The 16,812-nt window shown below is 34.4% G+C and overlaps 1 protein-coding gene across 6 annotated transcripts in view; it reads right to left on the bottom strand.

Annotated features, from left to right (window-relative positions):
* The window catches only part of GPC5 (glypican 5), a 1,566,851-nt gene that overhangs the window by 603,983 nt on the left and 946,056 nt on the right, over positions 1–16,812 (bottom strand). The window lies entirely within an intron of this gene.

Below are 16,812 nucleotides of genomic sequence, written 5' to 3'. Positions count from 1 at the left end.
TCAATCCCTAGATTGGGAAGATCCTCTAGAGAAGGGAATAGCAATCCACCCCAGTATTCTTGCCTGGAGAATTTCATGGACAGAGGAGCCTGGTGGACTCCTCTGTCCACCAGGGACATGTGACCTCCATGGGGTCACAAAGAGTTGGACACAACTGAGCAACTAAACAACTCAAATGTATAATCTTTTTAAAAATGTATTTAAAGTAATATTTATAAGTTTGAAAAATTATAAGCTTAAATGTATACATTTAAGATATATGTTTGAAAAATTACTTAAAGTACCTCTGGCCATTCAAAGAAAGAATCTATAGGAGCTAAATTTCTTTACAATACACACTAGAATTAGCATAAAGGTAGTAAGAATGTCTACTTCTTTATTACTTTCAGAATCTAGATTCCAAGGGACAATTTAAATTCGAAGTAGATGGCCAAGTGAACACTTTCCATTCCTTCTCCCTTGTTATTTGTCTCTAATGGTCTGTTTCTGTGATAGCAATTCTACCTGGCCATCTGGATTCATCTTTCTTAAATTTGCATTAATAGTCCTAATAGTCTTCAAGTGCTGATCTTTCTGTTTGGAATCCTAATATCTGCTCATTCCTACCCTGCATGCTTGAATTCTTTGAGTTTGTACTCTTTTAGAACTAGATATTCTGCACCTGCTTGTAATTTCTGAACATTGAACCTTATGAGTCAGTGTGACACCTTGTTTAACAGATTAATGCTCAGGCATCCTTTGTACTGTTACTAAGACTCTGGCATGATGTTGTTTGTCTTTCTTAAAACTGACCAAACATGATCCCAACCACTGTTGCCCCTAAACCCCCACAGCTCTGTACTGGATAGTTCTATCTCGTCTATAAGACCTGTAGTACTCTGTATACTTCAAAGTTGTAGTAAAGAAACCAAAGAAAAAATAATAATGAAGGGGAAAAAGAGAGGAATTGGTTACAAAGGGAAAAGATGAAAGTGAGTCTAGATCATAAGTGGAAAAGTAATTATGCATCACAGAAATGGTTTTGAAAATGAAAAAAAAATTTTTTTAATGAGTAGAGCAATAGTAATGCTATTCAGTACTTTGATCCTCTCCTAAGAGTAACAGGAGGGGGGAAGGTTTTATTGCAAGAGAGCAAACTGAAAGACATGAGTTTGAGATTTTAAGTAGTTTTTTTTTTTTTTTTTAAAGGCTGTGAGTCATTCTTCAGGGAATAAAAAGATGTTTTGATTTTAAAAAAGAGAATAGTCCAGGTAATGTTATTCAGCATAAATACATGGTTGGCCAAAACTTATCATAAAATGCTGACAAGATAATGTACTTATAACTATTCTAGAAAACATGACAGACATAATTATAAGCATTAAAAAAATAGATTTTCTCATGTCAATTTAATTATTTCTATAGAAATAGATAGTCCAGACTACTTATACAAAAGGTATAAAGAATATACATGCAGTACTCCATTTAAAATATGAATCTTTTGAGTTCTTGTTTGTTACCTTCTTTCCTTTAAAGAAAACTACTGCAACAAAATGAGGTTTGCATTTGGGTTATGTCCAAGGGCACCATTCAATTTCACAATTTCCTTTATACTAATTATACTGAGATCATTTAATTCATGAACATAGAAGCACTTAAAAAAATCTATGCGCTACTTTCTTCTTTTCCCCACGGGCATTATCTTACCTAACAGTCCTCAAACAACATAACAGAAAAAAAAAAATATTAAGTGCAACATTAAAATGCAGAAGATTAGTATAAACATTGTACTTACAATGTTTTAAACTAATGTGTGGGATATTTAGTGTCTAGAGGCCAAAATTCATATTTATTCATATATATCTACATATGAAAATTCATATCTATATATAAAAACATACTATATCTATGCCCATGTAATAAAGGTATTATATCACAAACATATCTACATTATATAAAATTATGTACCTATGAGTATTTGCATACATAATTCATGTATATCTCTGCATGATAGATTTGCTCCACTATATTATTATATATATTCAACTGCATGACAAGAGGAATTTAAAATATAATCACATCAGTCAAATAAATAAAATCTTAGACTTCTAACTTTATAATTTATAAAATTCTTTAGAGTTGTGGCCTTTTTTATATAATCCTTAACAACATGATAATAGAAAATGTATAATGCTCACTGAAAATGAATAGACTAATGAATAGGTGAGGCAGTATGTACTATGTCACAAAATTAGTGCAGAATTGGAATTTTGCAGGCAACAAGCTTTCAAACTATCATCTTGCTACTATGTTTTAATATATTTGAGTGTCTATCTATGCATAATTACACATTTAACTAGACTCTCAGAAATCCTTTTAACATATCTTGGCACAGCCCATTCTCCCATTTCCAGCAACAGGAATTCTGAAGTCTTCATCTTTCCAAGCCCTTTAAACCTCTTCTTGACTCCTGACTAGAAGATGACTACATGGTCTTCCACCTCGAGAAAACTGAAGGAATATTCAACTTGTTATGTACAGAAGAACCTGTACTGTCCCGAGTTCCAAGAGTTCCTCCAGAATAAGATTAAAAGGGGTTTTATTTCCAGATACACTGATTTTATTAAGTGGATATTTTTGTTTTTAGTGTACTCCCTCCCTTTTCTTATGTACTAGTACATTACTATCCTGCTTCAATAGGGGATTAGCAGATATTCTGTCTTTATTGCTGTATAAACTGCAATGGCAACCCTATTAGTTAAGAATCTATTTTTACCAATTACAGAGACTTTACATCAAGAGGTTACTCTTGATGCAAATTTTATCTGTCAGTAGATCCTTCAAGTGAGTCTACTGAAGCTGAAGTTTGAGAACCACTGCTTTAGGTATTAAACAGTGAGAATAAAGAAGAGAAAACCCAACTCTCTGAAGGAGTTAAAGAAAATCAGGGAAAAGGGTGCAGCCTGTTGTGGGGATAGGTCTTTAGTATAATCACACTGCACTTTGTATGTAGTCCCATTTCCCCACTATTGTCCTGTATCCCCTCAAAATAGTGTTCTAGACTGTTATCCACTTCCTCTGCAAGTAAGCAGTGTGCTTCCAGAAAACCTGTCTTTAGGAAAGACTTAGAAATTTCAGCTTTATGTGATTTCAACTTCAATTGAATGTAGTTTCATTGCTTCATCAGGGATTAATTAATTCTTTTCAGAAAGAATTTGATTAAAAAAATAACCCTTCTAGGTATTGTTACAATCAGTTCTCACATTATAAAATCCAGTTCCAGGGTGGGCAAATTAAGTGAGGAACACTCCTTACAGAATGTAAATTTCACAGGCCAGTTTTCACAAGCCTCAGGCTGACTATATAATTTGCAAATAATACAAATGATGCAACATAGCCATATAGTAACAGCTTGGACATTTCTACAAAGTATGCAATACTTAGATAAAAGAATCATATTCTTCAATAAAACCCACTGGAAAAGTCGTTACTAATGATTTCCTAGTAAGTTAAATGTGCACATAATTTTATTTATTAAAAATGAAAACACAAATGGTTACTTATATTTTTTAATTAGAATAGTTTTCTCTTCACTTTTTTCCCCCCAGGATTCAGAAATAGTAATCCCTTCACTTTTTTCAGGATTCAGAAATAATCAGGTACGGTCAGAGATCATCTTCAGAAAACAGACAAAATCTCTATTTCATAACAATTTATGCTGTATTTATTAAATATTTTGTTTTTACTCTAAAAAAGTAATTTTGTCATAAAAAGAATGAGCTATAGCTGGCAAGATTTTTCTGATATTTTAGTATTTTAATTTAAAAGGAAATTTTAGTATTGGAAATTAACATTTATAATTCTGAATGTTATTTACAGTCATTATTCATAGCCACTTCTTTTGGAGGTAGGATAATCATATTACTGTTTCAGCTTTTTTCAAATATTTAATGAATCAAGACTTATTCACTAAGTATATTGGTTCCTGTCAAGAAATTTTCATTCCTCCAGAAATTAAGATAACCCATGGATTATCATATGGAATGCTTTGAAGTTCCAAACTATGGCCTCTAATACAAGGATTTTTTTGTCATAAAACTTGGGACAAGGAAAACAATATTGTATGATATTTTAAGAGCTAGGAAACAAAATGTAATGATATTGTCATTGTCTAAATTTAAGAGATTTCGAATTTCAGATTCACAGTTTATTTCAATTTTTTATATTAACCAAAAATTTTGCTAGAATTTGTTTTAATCAGCAAATATGCAAAATTTAAGGGATCCGTCAAATTGCTTATAATTCACATTCATGGAAAAGTGCTGTGAGAATCAAAATAACATAATTCAAATCCATTACACCTCATACAAGCTATTTTACAATACAGGCTTAGATTGTTCACCAAGTATATTGGCTGTATTTTTATAGCAATGGGCAAACAAGTTGCATAATAATCTACCAATTAACACATACTTGTAGCCTCAAATTTATGAAAGTTTCATGTTTCATAAATTTGTGTTTTATGATAGCACTTCAAAGTTTTATAACAACACGTTGACACTGTTTTATGTTAAATACTTCAAAATTAATATTACCTTAAATTTGTATAATTTTTCAGTTTTATAAGACACATATCCCCTAACTGCTACTTTAAGAAGTATTTAATATGATTCTATACCATAGAATGTGTGTAAACAATATGTGCATTTTCCATCTAGCTTCCAATTTCTGAATTTCTTTTGCAACCATTTTAAACAAATATAAGACTCATGGTAATAAAATTCCAAAGAAAAATGTTAAAGGGATAATTTATAAGTTGCTTTGAGAAGTCTTTCAGGGAATCTTTAGGCAGCTTTTGAACTTTAGGAAACAAGTATCCAGAAAAGCATATTTTACTGCTTTTCTAAAAATATGAATGCTATGGGAAAAGTGACGGTGATGCTTCTGATATTGGCATATCCACCTTGTTTTTAAGTTGATAAAATCTAAAATGAGAAGAGCTAATTGTGAAGTATCATAATCCTCATGGATTCACTGATTATTTTGGGATACTATGAAAGGCAATTAATAGTTTCTGATATACAGTAAAAATTCTTAGTTGATATGAGAGTTATTATCAATAAAAAACATTATGGCATATGTAATAAAGTGTTCTCAGAGCTAATTCATATAATTATGGCCTTCATTTCTATGTTTTTTTTTTTTTTACAAAGAAGTATGTTTGAAGAAATAATGACTAAAAACCTTGCAAATGTTATGAAAAACATCAAACACTCAGAGATATACACTTAGACATATTATGGCTAAGCCTTGAACAACATAGGTTTGGACTGTCTGAGTCCACTTGTATGTGGATTTTTTTCAATAAATACATTCTATAGCACTACATGACCCATATTTGTTTGAATCCATGGATGTGAAACCGTGGATACAAAGGGCTGACTGTAGTTATATGCTTATTTTTTCCATGGTATAGAGATTTGGCACCCCTAAACACCGAGTTGTTCAAGGGTCAAGTGCATAATCAAACTTCTAGAAGCCAAATAACAAGAGAAAAATCTCAACAGTACCAAGAAAGAAGTGACTCACCATGAACAAGGGACTTTGAATAATAACAGTTAATTTATCATCAGAAACTATGGAGACCAGAAGGCAGTAGGATGTTTAAAGTAGTAATTCATCATCCAGCAATCCCACTGCTGGGCATACACACTTAGGAAACCAGAAGGGAAAGAGACACGTGTACCCCAATGTTCATCGCAGCACTGTTTATAATAGCCAGGACATGGAAGCAACCTAGATGTCCATCAGCAGATGAATGGATAAGAAAGCAGTGGTACATATACACAATGGAGTATTACTCAGCCATTAAAAAGAATACATTTGAATCAGTTCTAATGAGGCGGATGAAACTGGAGCCTATTATACAGAGTGAAGTAAGCCAGAAGGAAAAACATCAATACAGTATACTAACGCATATATATGGAATTTAGAAAGATGGTAACAATAACCCGGTGTACGAGACAGCAAAAGAGACACTGATGTATAGAACAGTCTTATGGACTCTGTGGGAGAGGGAGAGGGTGGGAAGATTTGGGAGAATGACATTGAAACATGTAAAATATCATGTAAGAAATGAGTTGCCAGTCCAGGTTCGATGCACGATACTGGATGCTTGGGGCTAGTGCACTGGGACGACCCAGAGGGATGGTACGGGGAGGGAGGAGGGTTCAGGATGGGGAACACATGTATACCTGTGGTGGATTCATTTTGATATTTGGCAAAACTAATACAATTATGTAAAGTTTAAAAAGAAAAAAAAAGAATATAAAACAATTAAAACCTATATACAGGAATAACAGAGCCTCAAAATATAAGGCACACTTTGATGAAATTTAAAGATAATATAAAAAGCTTTACAATATTAATTGGAGACTCCAGTGGATAAACCAGCTAGACAGAAGAGCAAATAAGGAAGCAAATGGCTTAAAAAACACCATAAACAAACTATACCTGACACATACAGAACACTCCACACAACAGAGAGAGCATTTCTCAAGTGTATAGGGAACATTCTCCAGAATGGACCATATGTGAGGCTATAAAACAACTCTAGCATTTAAATAAGATTGATACTTTTTAAAAAAGAATAGCATAATTAATTGAAAGACAGTCTTTAAAACTATCTTCATGCTAAAGATGCCAACAAAACAATGTAGAAGAATTGAAATAGAGTGTATTTACCAGCAAGAAATGGTTAATGAAGAATAATGAGAAAATATCCAATCTAGCTAAAAGAGAAATATAAATGAGGACAACAAAACATCACTTACTCCAATCAAGAGTTAAAATTAAAATATATATATATATATGGCAAAGGTATGCTCCCATACAATTACATAAAGACTGAAAACTGATGCAATTTTTAAGCTATTTAATAGTTTTTTAAAAATACATGCTATATGTCTAAAATTTCAGAAATAAAAAACAGTGAAAGAAGAAAGCAAATAGTCATTTAAAATTCTACCTAGAAATAGCCATTAAAATTTGGCAAACATTACAGACTACTTTTTATGCATGTAATCAGATAAAAATAATTTAAAAATCAATCACATTATACACAATTTCAAAGTAAAAGTACTTAACTTCACTTTCCTTGAAATTAGCAAAGAATAAAATGGTCTTGAAGTTGAAGAAATTGCTGGATATCTAGTAAAAGTTTCTTTGGAGCAAGTGATATTATATTTAAGAGATTTATCCAAGTTAAAAAGATAAGAAAAAAATATAATCAACTAGAAAAAAAATAAGCAAGATTGAATTTATACAAAGTATCTCCTCTGACCATAATGAACTGAAGCAATAACTGAAAGAAAACTAGATAACTCAAAGAAAGATATGTGGAAACTGAACAGTACACTCTTAAACAGACAATGGGTCTGTAGTAGATTGTTAGGGATTCCATAACAAAGTACTGCAGGCTGAGAAGCTTAAATAAATTGCTTTCTCATACTCTTGGAGGCTAGAGTTTCTTTTGAAGGACTCTCTTTGCCTTGGAAACAGCCATCTTCAGTCTGCACAAGATATTCCTCCCATGTGTTGGTGTCCTAATATCTTCTCATAAGAGTACAAGTCACACTGGATTACAGACCATCCAAATGATCTCATTTTACCTTAATCTACCTCTTCAAAGGCCTTATCTCCCAACAGTAACATCATAGAGTTCTAGAGTTAGGACTTCGACATGCAAATTTTGGAGAAATCCAATTCAGCTCACAATAATGTCAAAGAATAAATAATTAGGAAAATTAAAAAATACTTTGAGATGAACGAAAACAAACACAGCATACCAAAACTTATGGAATGCCACAAACTAAGTGCTCAAAGGGAAATGTACAATTGTCAACAGCTACATTAAAAAAGACAGACCTCAAACCAATAACCCAAATTTACATCTTAAGGAACTAGAAGAACAGACTAAACCCAGAGTTAGCAGAAGAAAGGAGCTAAGCTTAGGAAAGACAGAATATATAACAAAACCAATATTGGTTCTTTGAAAGAATCAACAAAGTTAAGGAACCTTTAGTTAGGTGAGTAAGGAAAGACACAACTAAAATAAACAATAAAAGTGGGGCATACTATCAACTTTATAGAAACAGGATTTTAAGAAAATGCTATGAACAATCATACTGACAGGATGTTAGATCTAGACAAAAATGGATAAATTCTTAGAAACATACAAATCACTAGCTTTGTCTCACCTGACCCTCCCCCAAAAAACAGACACTGTGTGGACCTATAACAAATAAAGAGGCTGAATAAATAATTAAAAAACTACTGACAAGTAAATCCAAGACTAGATGGCTTCACTGGTGAATTCTACCAAACTTTTTAAATAATTAAAACTCTTCTCAACTCAGACTTCTCCAAAAAAAATAAGAGGAAACACTGCCTATGATAATCAATCAGGCCAGAATCACCCAGATAATCAAAGTCAATATAAATACCACAAGAAAACCAAAAACTACAGACCAGTACTTTTTCTGAATACAGATACAAAACTGTTCAGTTCAGTTCAGTCACTCAGTGGTGTCGGACTCTTTGCGACCCCATGAATCACAGCACACCAGGCCTCCCTGTCTATCACCAACTCCCGGACTTCACCCAGACTCACGTCCATCGAGTCGGTAATGCCATCCAGCCATCTCATCCTCTGTTGTCCCCTTCTCCTTTTGCCCCCAATCCCTCCCAGCATCAGAGTCTTTTCCAATGAGTCAGCTCTTCGCATGAGGTGGCCAAAGTACTGGAGTTTCAGCTTTAGCATCATTCCTTCCAAAGAAATCCCAGGGCTGATCTCCTTCAGAATGGACTGGTTGGATCTCCTTGCAGTCCAAGGGACTCTCAGGAGTCTTCAACACCACAGTTCAAAAGCATCAATTCTTCGGCGTTCAGCCTTCTTCACAGTCCAACTGTCACATCCATACATTGACCACAGGAAAAACCATAGCCTTGACTAGACGGACCTTTGTTGGCAAAGTAATGTCTCTGCTTTTGAATATACTATGTAGGTTGGTCATAACTTTCCTTCCAAGGAGTAAGCATCTTTTAACACTAGAAAACCAAATCTAGCAGCACATTTAATGGATCATACACTATGACCAAGTGGGATTTATCCCAGGAATGCAAGAATATTTCTATTTAAAATTAGAAAATTAACCAATGTAGTACACCATATTTACAGAACAAAGGAAACAATAAATATGATCATCTTATCAGATTCAGAAAAGGTGGTTAACAAAATTCAGTAACCATTCATGACAAAACCTCACAGCATACCCAGTGGTGAAGGACTGAAAGCACAGTTTCTAAGATTAGGAACAAGAAAGATTCTCACTTTTACCACCAATATGCAACACTTTACTTGAAGTCCTATCTAGAGTAATTAAACAAGAAAAACTAATAAAAGACACCCAAATTGGAAAATAAGTGAAAGCATCTTTATTTGCAGAAGGCATAGTACTTTACAAAGAAGTAATACTTTTATACTTTAAAAAATAAAAGTGTAATATTTGCATTTGCCCTTTTTTTTTTAAAGCAATAGGATCTTTGGCTCAAACTAGATAGATGTATTCTGAAATTCTAGTTTCTTTCTAAAATAAAAACTTATTTTTACTTAGGATTCATCTGTTTATGCTGGATGTTACTAGTTTTAATCAAATAGTATTTAGAGACATACTACAAATACGTGACTATTTTTCTTGTGTCTAAAAACCATCAAGCCAGGGTTCACAGTATAACCCTCTAATATCCATATTATTTGTGTAGCAGTTGTTCATGGATTACCTTTTAAATGGATACTTCTCATAAAGAGAATTTGAGAAAATTGGTCTGCAATGCCATTTTTATGATCCAAATTTTCAATCTCAGTTTTTGAACATAAAAATTTTTGACCATTTAATTTTACAATAGCCAAGTTAGCTGCCATAAAAAACTAAAACTAAAATCTACACATTGAATTTTAATGTATTCTCAACATGTCTTACTAAGTATTATTAGCAACAGGGAACAATGAATCATTAATTTACATGTATTCTGGAACTTGGAGACGTATTTTCAGCATTCAGGCAAAATAATAAGTGATGTATAATCTTTGCTTTTACTGATCATATGCCATCCTAATGTTTGATCATTCTTGAACATAAGCCCTAGCTGTTATTAGGCACCAAATAAAAATACAATTGTATTTCTTATAAAATTATCCAAATCTTTTTCTTGTTTCTTTAGAATAAACATAAAATGATTAATTTGACCTGCGATGCAACTTAAAATTCATTTCTGTGTTTCCCATGAAATCTCATTGCAATCACTGACTTTGCCTTCCTCTTTGTTGCCCAAGGACACTAAAGCTGTTAAGTGTTTCCAGACCCATGGTGCATGTCTGTTCTCCACACCCTTGAAAAAAATCAAGAGTTGGGTAAAATGAAAAAGTTGTGAAATTATTTCTGTTATTTATTTTAATAATAATAAGGAAAAGGGCAAAAGTTGAAAGAGTGAACCAATCAGGCGTAATTGAAACTAATCCCCATGTTGTAAGCCACAGAATGTTGCTTTAGCATTTCCTATAAAGTAAAAAAAAAAAAAAAAAAAGGACCAAAAGTTGTGTTTACTCTTCATACTTACACTGTACCAAAATGAAGCTGCAAATATACATCTTAGTCTGAATGAGTAAAATTCTACTTCCTTCATCATTTGTAATTTTCTGTGACCTTTACACTAAAATGTTTATCACATAATGCTTTCAATTCTGAAAAAAAGATGTTAATTTATGGCCATGGTAATAAACATAACCTATAGTGAGTCACTGTAAGTCTACTGGCTCACTGCATCTTGGGATATTTTCTAGTAACCCAAAGCCACTAATTCTGATGAAATAATTCATAGAGCAAAAAATAGTGCAAACATTCCTTGCAATGTGTTCTGAAACCTGGAAGGTAACTGAAATAAAACAAACAAACAGATATCTAGCATGCATGAGTACTGTTTTTTCCTAAGAACTCAGGAAAATATAATGGTCAGCTTAATGCCGAATTATTTCTGGTTCTGATTTTTAAATACGGATCAATATTGTGGGGATTTGAATCTTTTAACGGTAGTACTAATACAACAGCAGCAAAGAAAAATTTTCTTGTCAGAGAATACATTAGCTTTCAAAGGAAAAACCAAGATAACCTATGAAAAATTGCGATTTTAGAGGGTAAAACGAAGCATAATGGCTAAACAAAACATTCTGAAGAAAAGTAGAATGATTAGGTGCACTGTGGATCACAAATTATTGCACTTTAATTTTTAAATGAGCTTAGACATCTGTGAAATTTAAACCCCAGGGCCAGTGATTTGTGTGGCATGGTGTTACAAAAGGAACAAAGCTTTGACATGCAAATTTCAGCTTTATGTTGCATCAGCAAGGGTAACCTTGCAAACAACCTTCACACACACACTGGAAGCTGAGTGATGCCTCCCATATGGATCCATTCTTCCCTTCCCCTTCCCAATTGAGTTGACAGCAATTCTCAGTTCATTTTCTAAACAGACTGATAAAAGCTATACTAGGCCTGTACCTGTTATTAACCCCCCTTGTACTATTATTACTCATAGTGGTTTTTTCCCCCCCTCTGAGATAGCAGCTAAATGCAGAAGCTGATCTTTGCATATGGTGGGCTATTACCCCCCAAGAAGAATTGCAAATGTCAACCTATTATTGGGTCATTAATGTCAGGTCATGATATTTCCGAGTTTGATGTTTTTAACCTTTATAGACATTAACCCACATACAATACACTTTTGAAAAGAGTTTATTTATCCTTGGAAACAGTGGATGCATGCTCCAGGAATATTGTTCTGTAATATTAGGGACTGTATATATGGCAAGAACCATTAAGTATATTTATGTAACCACCTCTTCAGCTTAATTTGGCCCTTCATCTATTACTTTAGAGGAATCAAAAACATGGATGAAAGAAATGTTCAGATGTCTGATAGGAGATAGAATCACTCTGCAATTCTGACTGACAACGTTTAGACAAAATTTGCAAAGATGATATTAATCTTTTCATTGGAAGTCAAAATTGTTTCCTGTCATAAAATTCAATGAAGTCAATTTCAGTACATGAAGTAGTTTTAGAGTATACCGTTAAAGTCATAATTCAAGAGGTTGAGGAAAATCTAGGATGAAATCATTTAAGTAGGAGATTTTATACATAGCTACAGCAATGCTCACCTTGCTCTGGATACATATCAGCATGATGCAGATTCAAAATACAAGAAAAACAAATGCAGGGCACATCACATGCATACTTTAAAAATACCAGAAGTACTTTTTCTGATTCCCTATATTTTAGCTTAACTGGCCACATCTTCTAACAATATTTTGAAAACTGATATAACAATGGGGAGTAAGAAAGGAAAGGATCAATCAGAAGAAAAAACATGAACATGGTGACACAAATTCATTGTCTTATGCTTAGAGGAAGGGGTTTTCTCATATTTCTGTAATCAAGCATCCATGTAAACCATTTTTTCATTGAATAAATCATTCACTGGGAGGCTATTATTTCAGTACCTATTAAGCGCTAGCACAGCTCTGGGCCCACTGTGGTGGACAGATGCTAAGAGGGCCTCCATGATCCCTGCCTCATGTAATCTCTCCCCTGGAGTGTGAACAGACCTATGGCTTGCTTCTGTGTAACAGGATGTGGCAAAGGTGATGAGATATAACTTTTATAGTGCTGTAGCCTAAGAGTGTAATTTGCCATCCTGCTAACAAACTCTCTCTGTTGTCGCATCAGTCTGCCAGCTTTGAAGAAACAAGCAGCCTCTGGGGAGAGGGTCACAGAACAAGAACCAACTGAATTCTGTCAACAATTCTATGAGCTTGGAAGCTGATTCTTCCTCATCTTAGCCTTTAATGAGACTCCTACCTGACACCTGGTTTGATAATTTGGACACCTGATTGATGCAAAGAGCCGACTCTTCGGAAAAGACCCTGATGCTGGGAAAGACTGCACGCAAAAGGACAAGGGAATGGCAGGGGGTGAAATGGTAGGAGGACATCATTGACTCAACGAACACGAGTCTGAGCAAACTCCAGGAGATGGTCAAGGACAGGCAAGTCTGGAGTGCTGCAGTCTGTGGGGTTGCAAAGAGTCGGACATGACTGAGTGACTGAACAACTGACTGACTTCTCGGTTATGACCTTACGAGACATTTCCAAGTAGATATTCGGTTAAGCTACACTTAGACTCTTGACCTACAGAAACTGTGAGGTAATACATTTGCTCTTTAAAGCTGCTAAATGTATGTTAATTTGTTATGTAACAACAGATAACTAATAGACCTAAGGATGTGATAATGAATGTAACCATTAATCGTTGCTATTTTTCAGGAATGTTGTATGGTCCATGGGTGGAGGAGCACACAGTCTAATACAGCCTGATGAACACTGGCTCTGATAGGAAAGGTGACTAAGCTTCAACTCTAGGGACGCAAACCCAGAACCAAACCAGGTCCTGAGGTGGGAGGAAAGGATCAGAGAGAAGTAGCAGCTAAGACTTGAAGGACAAGTATCAGCTGCTCAGGAGAAGGGGGTCATGTCTGTGTGCAACATGGGAAGGAAGTAGGGTAGGCCTGGCAAAGGACATGGTATAGGAAAACAGAGGGGAAGGTGAGACGCAGTATGACCTAATCAACACATCTGGCGTGATGGACATGAGGCCAGGAATAGTAAGAGATGAAGATAAAGAATTAAACTGAGACCAGATCATGAAAAGCCCTGTGACTCATGTTTATGATGAAAGCCTTGTCTACAGTGAAATTCTAAGGGTCATAAATCATTACAGGATTCTGCAGAAATATATGTAAGAAATATATCTTCCAAAGTACTATCTAGTTGTTTTCATAAAATATAATTTTCACTGCATCTATTGAGATAATCATATGGTTTTTATTTTTCAATTTGTTAATGTGGTGTATTACATTGATTGATTTGTGGATATTGAAGAATCCTTGCATCCCTGGGATAAAGCCCACTTGGTCATGGTGTATGATCTTTTTAATGTGTTGTTGGATTCTGATTGCTAGAATTTTGTTAAGGATTTTTGCATCTATGTTCATCAGTGATATTGGCCTGTAGTTTTCTTTTTTTGTGGCATCTTTGTCAGGTTTTGGTATTAGGGTGATGGTGGCCTCATAGAATGAGTTTGGAAGTTTACCTTCCTCTGCAATTTTCTGGAAGAGTTTGAGCAGGATAGGTGTTAACTCTTCTCTAAATTTTTGGTAGAATTCAGCTGTGAAGCCATCTGGACCTGGGCTTTTGTTTGCTGGAAGATTTTTGATTACAGTTTCAATTTCCGTGCTTGTGATGGGTCTGTTAAGATTTTCTATTTCTTCCTGGTCCAGTTTGGGAAAGTTGTACTTTTCTAAGAATTTGTCCATTTCTTCCACGTTGTCCATTTTATTGGCATATAATTGTTGATAGTAGTCTCTTATGATCCTTTGTATTTCTATGTTGTCTGTTGTGATCTCTCCATTTTCGTTTCTAATTTTATTGATTTGATTTTTCTCCCTTTGTTTCTTGATGAGTCTGGCTAATGGTTTGTCAATTTTATTTATCCTTTCAAAGAACCAGCTTTTGGTTTTGTTGATTTTTGCTATGGTCTCTTTTGTTTCTTTTGCATTTATTTCTGCTCTAATTTTTAAGATTTCTTTCCTTCTACTAACCCTGGGGTTCTTCATGCAGAGAAAGCCTTTGACAAAATTCAACATCCATTTATGATAAAAAACTCTCCAGAAAGCAGGAATAGAATGAACATATCTCAACTTAATAAAAGCTACATATGACAAACCCACAGCAAACATTATCCTCAATGGTGAAAAATTGAAAGCATTTCCTCTAAAGACAGGAACAAGAAAAGGGTGCTCGCTTTCACCATTAATATTCAACATAGTTTTGGAAGTTTTGGCCACAGCAATCAGAGCAGAAAAAGAAATAAAAGGAATCCAAATTGGAAAAGAAGAAGTAAAACTCTCACTGTTTGCAGATGACATGATCCTCTACATAGAAAACCCTAAAGACTCCACCAGAAAATTACTAGAACTAATCAATGACTATAGTAAAGTTGCAGGATATAAAATCAATACACAGAAATCCCTTGCATTCCTATACACTAATAATGAGAAAAGAGAGAAATTAAGGAAACAATTCCATTCACCATTGCAACAGAAAGAATAAAATACTTAGGAATATATCTACCTAAAGAAACTAAAGACCTATACATAGAAAACTATAAAACACTGGTGAAAGAAATCAAAGAGGACACTAATAGATGGAGAAATATACCATGTTCATGGATTGGAAGAATCAATATAGTGAAAATGAGTATACTACCCAAAGCAATTTATAGATTCAATGCAATCCCTATCAAGCTACCAACAGTATTCTTCACAGAGCTAGAACAAATAATTTCACAATTTGTATGGAAATACAAAAAACCTCGAATAGCCAAAGCGATCTTGAGAAAGAAGAATGGAACTGGAGGAATCAACCTGCCTGACTTCAGGCTCTATTACAAAGCCACAGTTATCAAGACAGTATGGTACTGGCACAAAGACAGAAATATAGATCAATGGAACAAAATAGAAAGCCCAGAGATAAATCCACGCACATATGGACACCTTATCTTTGACAAAGGAGGCAAGAATATACAATGGATTAAAGACAATCTCTTTAACAAGTGGTGCTGGGAAAGCTGGTCAACCACTTGCAAAAGAATGAAACTAGAACACTTTCTAACACCATACACAAAAATAAACTCAAAATGGATTAAAGATCTAAACGTAAGACCAGAAACTATAAAACTCCTAGAGGAGAACATAGGCAAAACACTCTGACATACATCACAGCAGGATCCTCTATGACCCACCTCCCAGAATACTGGAAATAAAAGCAAAAACAAATGGGACCTAATTAACCTTAAAAGCTTCTGCACATCAAAGGAAACTATTAGCAAGGTGAAAAGACAGCCTTCAGAATGGGAGAAAATAGCAAATGAAGCAACTGACAAACAACTAATCTCAAAAATATACAAGCAACTCCTACAGCTCAACTCCAGAAAAATAAATGACCCAATCAAAAAATGGGCCAAAGAACTAAATAGACATTTCTCCAAAGAAGACATACAGATGGCTAACAAACACATGAAAAGATGCTCAACATCACTCATTATCAGAGAAATGCAAATCAAAACCACAATGAGATACCATCTCACACCAGTCAGAATGGCTGCAATCCAAAAGTCTACAAATAATAAATGCTGGAGAGGGTGTGGAGAAAAGGGAACCCTCTTACACTGTTGGTGGGAATGCAAACTAGTACAGCCACTATGGAGAACAGTGTGGAGATTCCTTAAAAAACTGGAAATAGAACTGCCTTATGATCCAGCAATCCCACTGCTGGGCATACACACTGAGGAAACCAGAAGGGAAAGAGACACGTGTACCCCAATGTTCATCGCAGCACTGTTTGTAATAGCCAGGACATGGAAGCAACCTAGATGTCCATCAGCAGATGAAGGGATAAGAAAGCAGTGGTACATATACACAATGGAGTATTACTCAGCCATTAAAAAGAATACATTTGAATCAGTTCTAATGAGGTGGATGAAACTGGAGCCTATTATACAGAGTGAAGTAAGCCAGAAAGAAAAACACCAATACGGTATACTAACACATATATATGGAATTTAGAAAGATGGTAACAATAACCCTGCGTACTAGACAGCA

The sequence above is a fragment of the Bos javanicus genome, chromosome 12, assembly GCF_032452875.1.
Source record: "Bos javanicus breed banteng chromosome 12, ARS-OSU_banteng_1.0, whole genome shotgun sequence".
Lineage (NCBI taxonomy): Eukaryota > Metazoa > Chordata > Mammalia > Artiodactyla > Bovidae > Bos > Bos javanicus.
The sequence above is the reverse complement of the archived record's forward strand: the minus strand, read 5'-3'. Positions and strand labels throughout refer to the sequence as shown.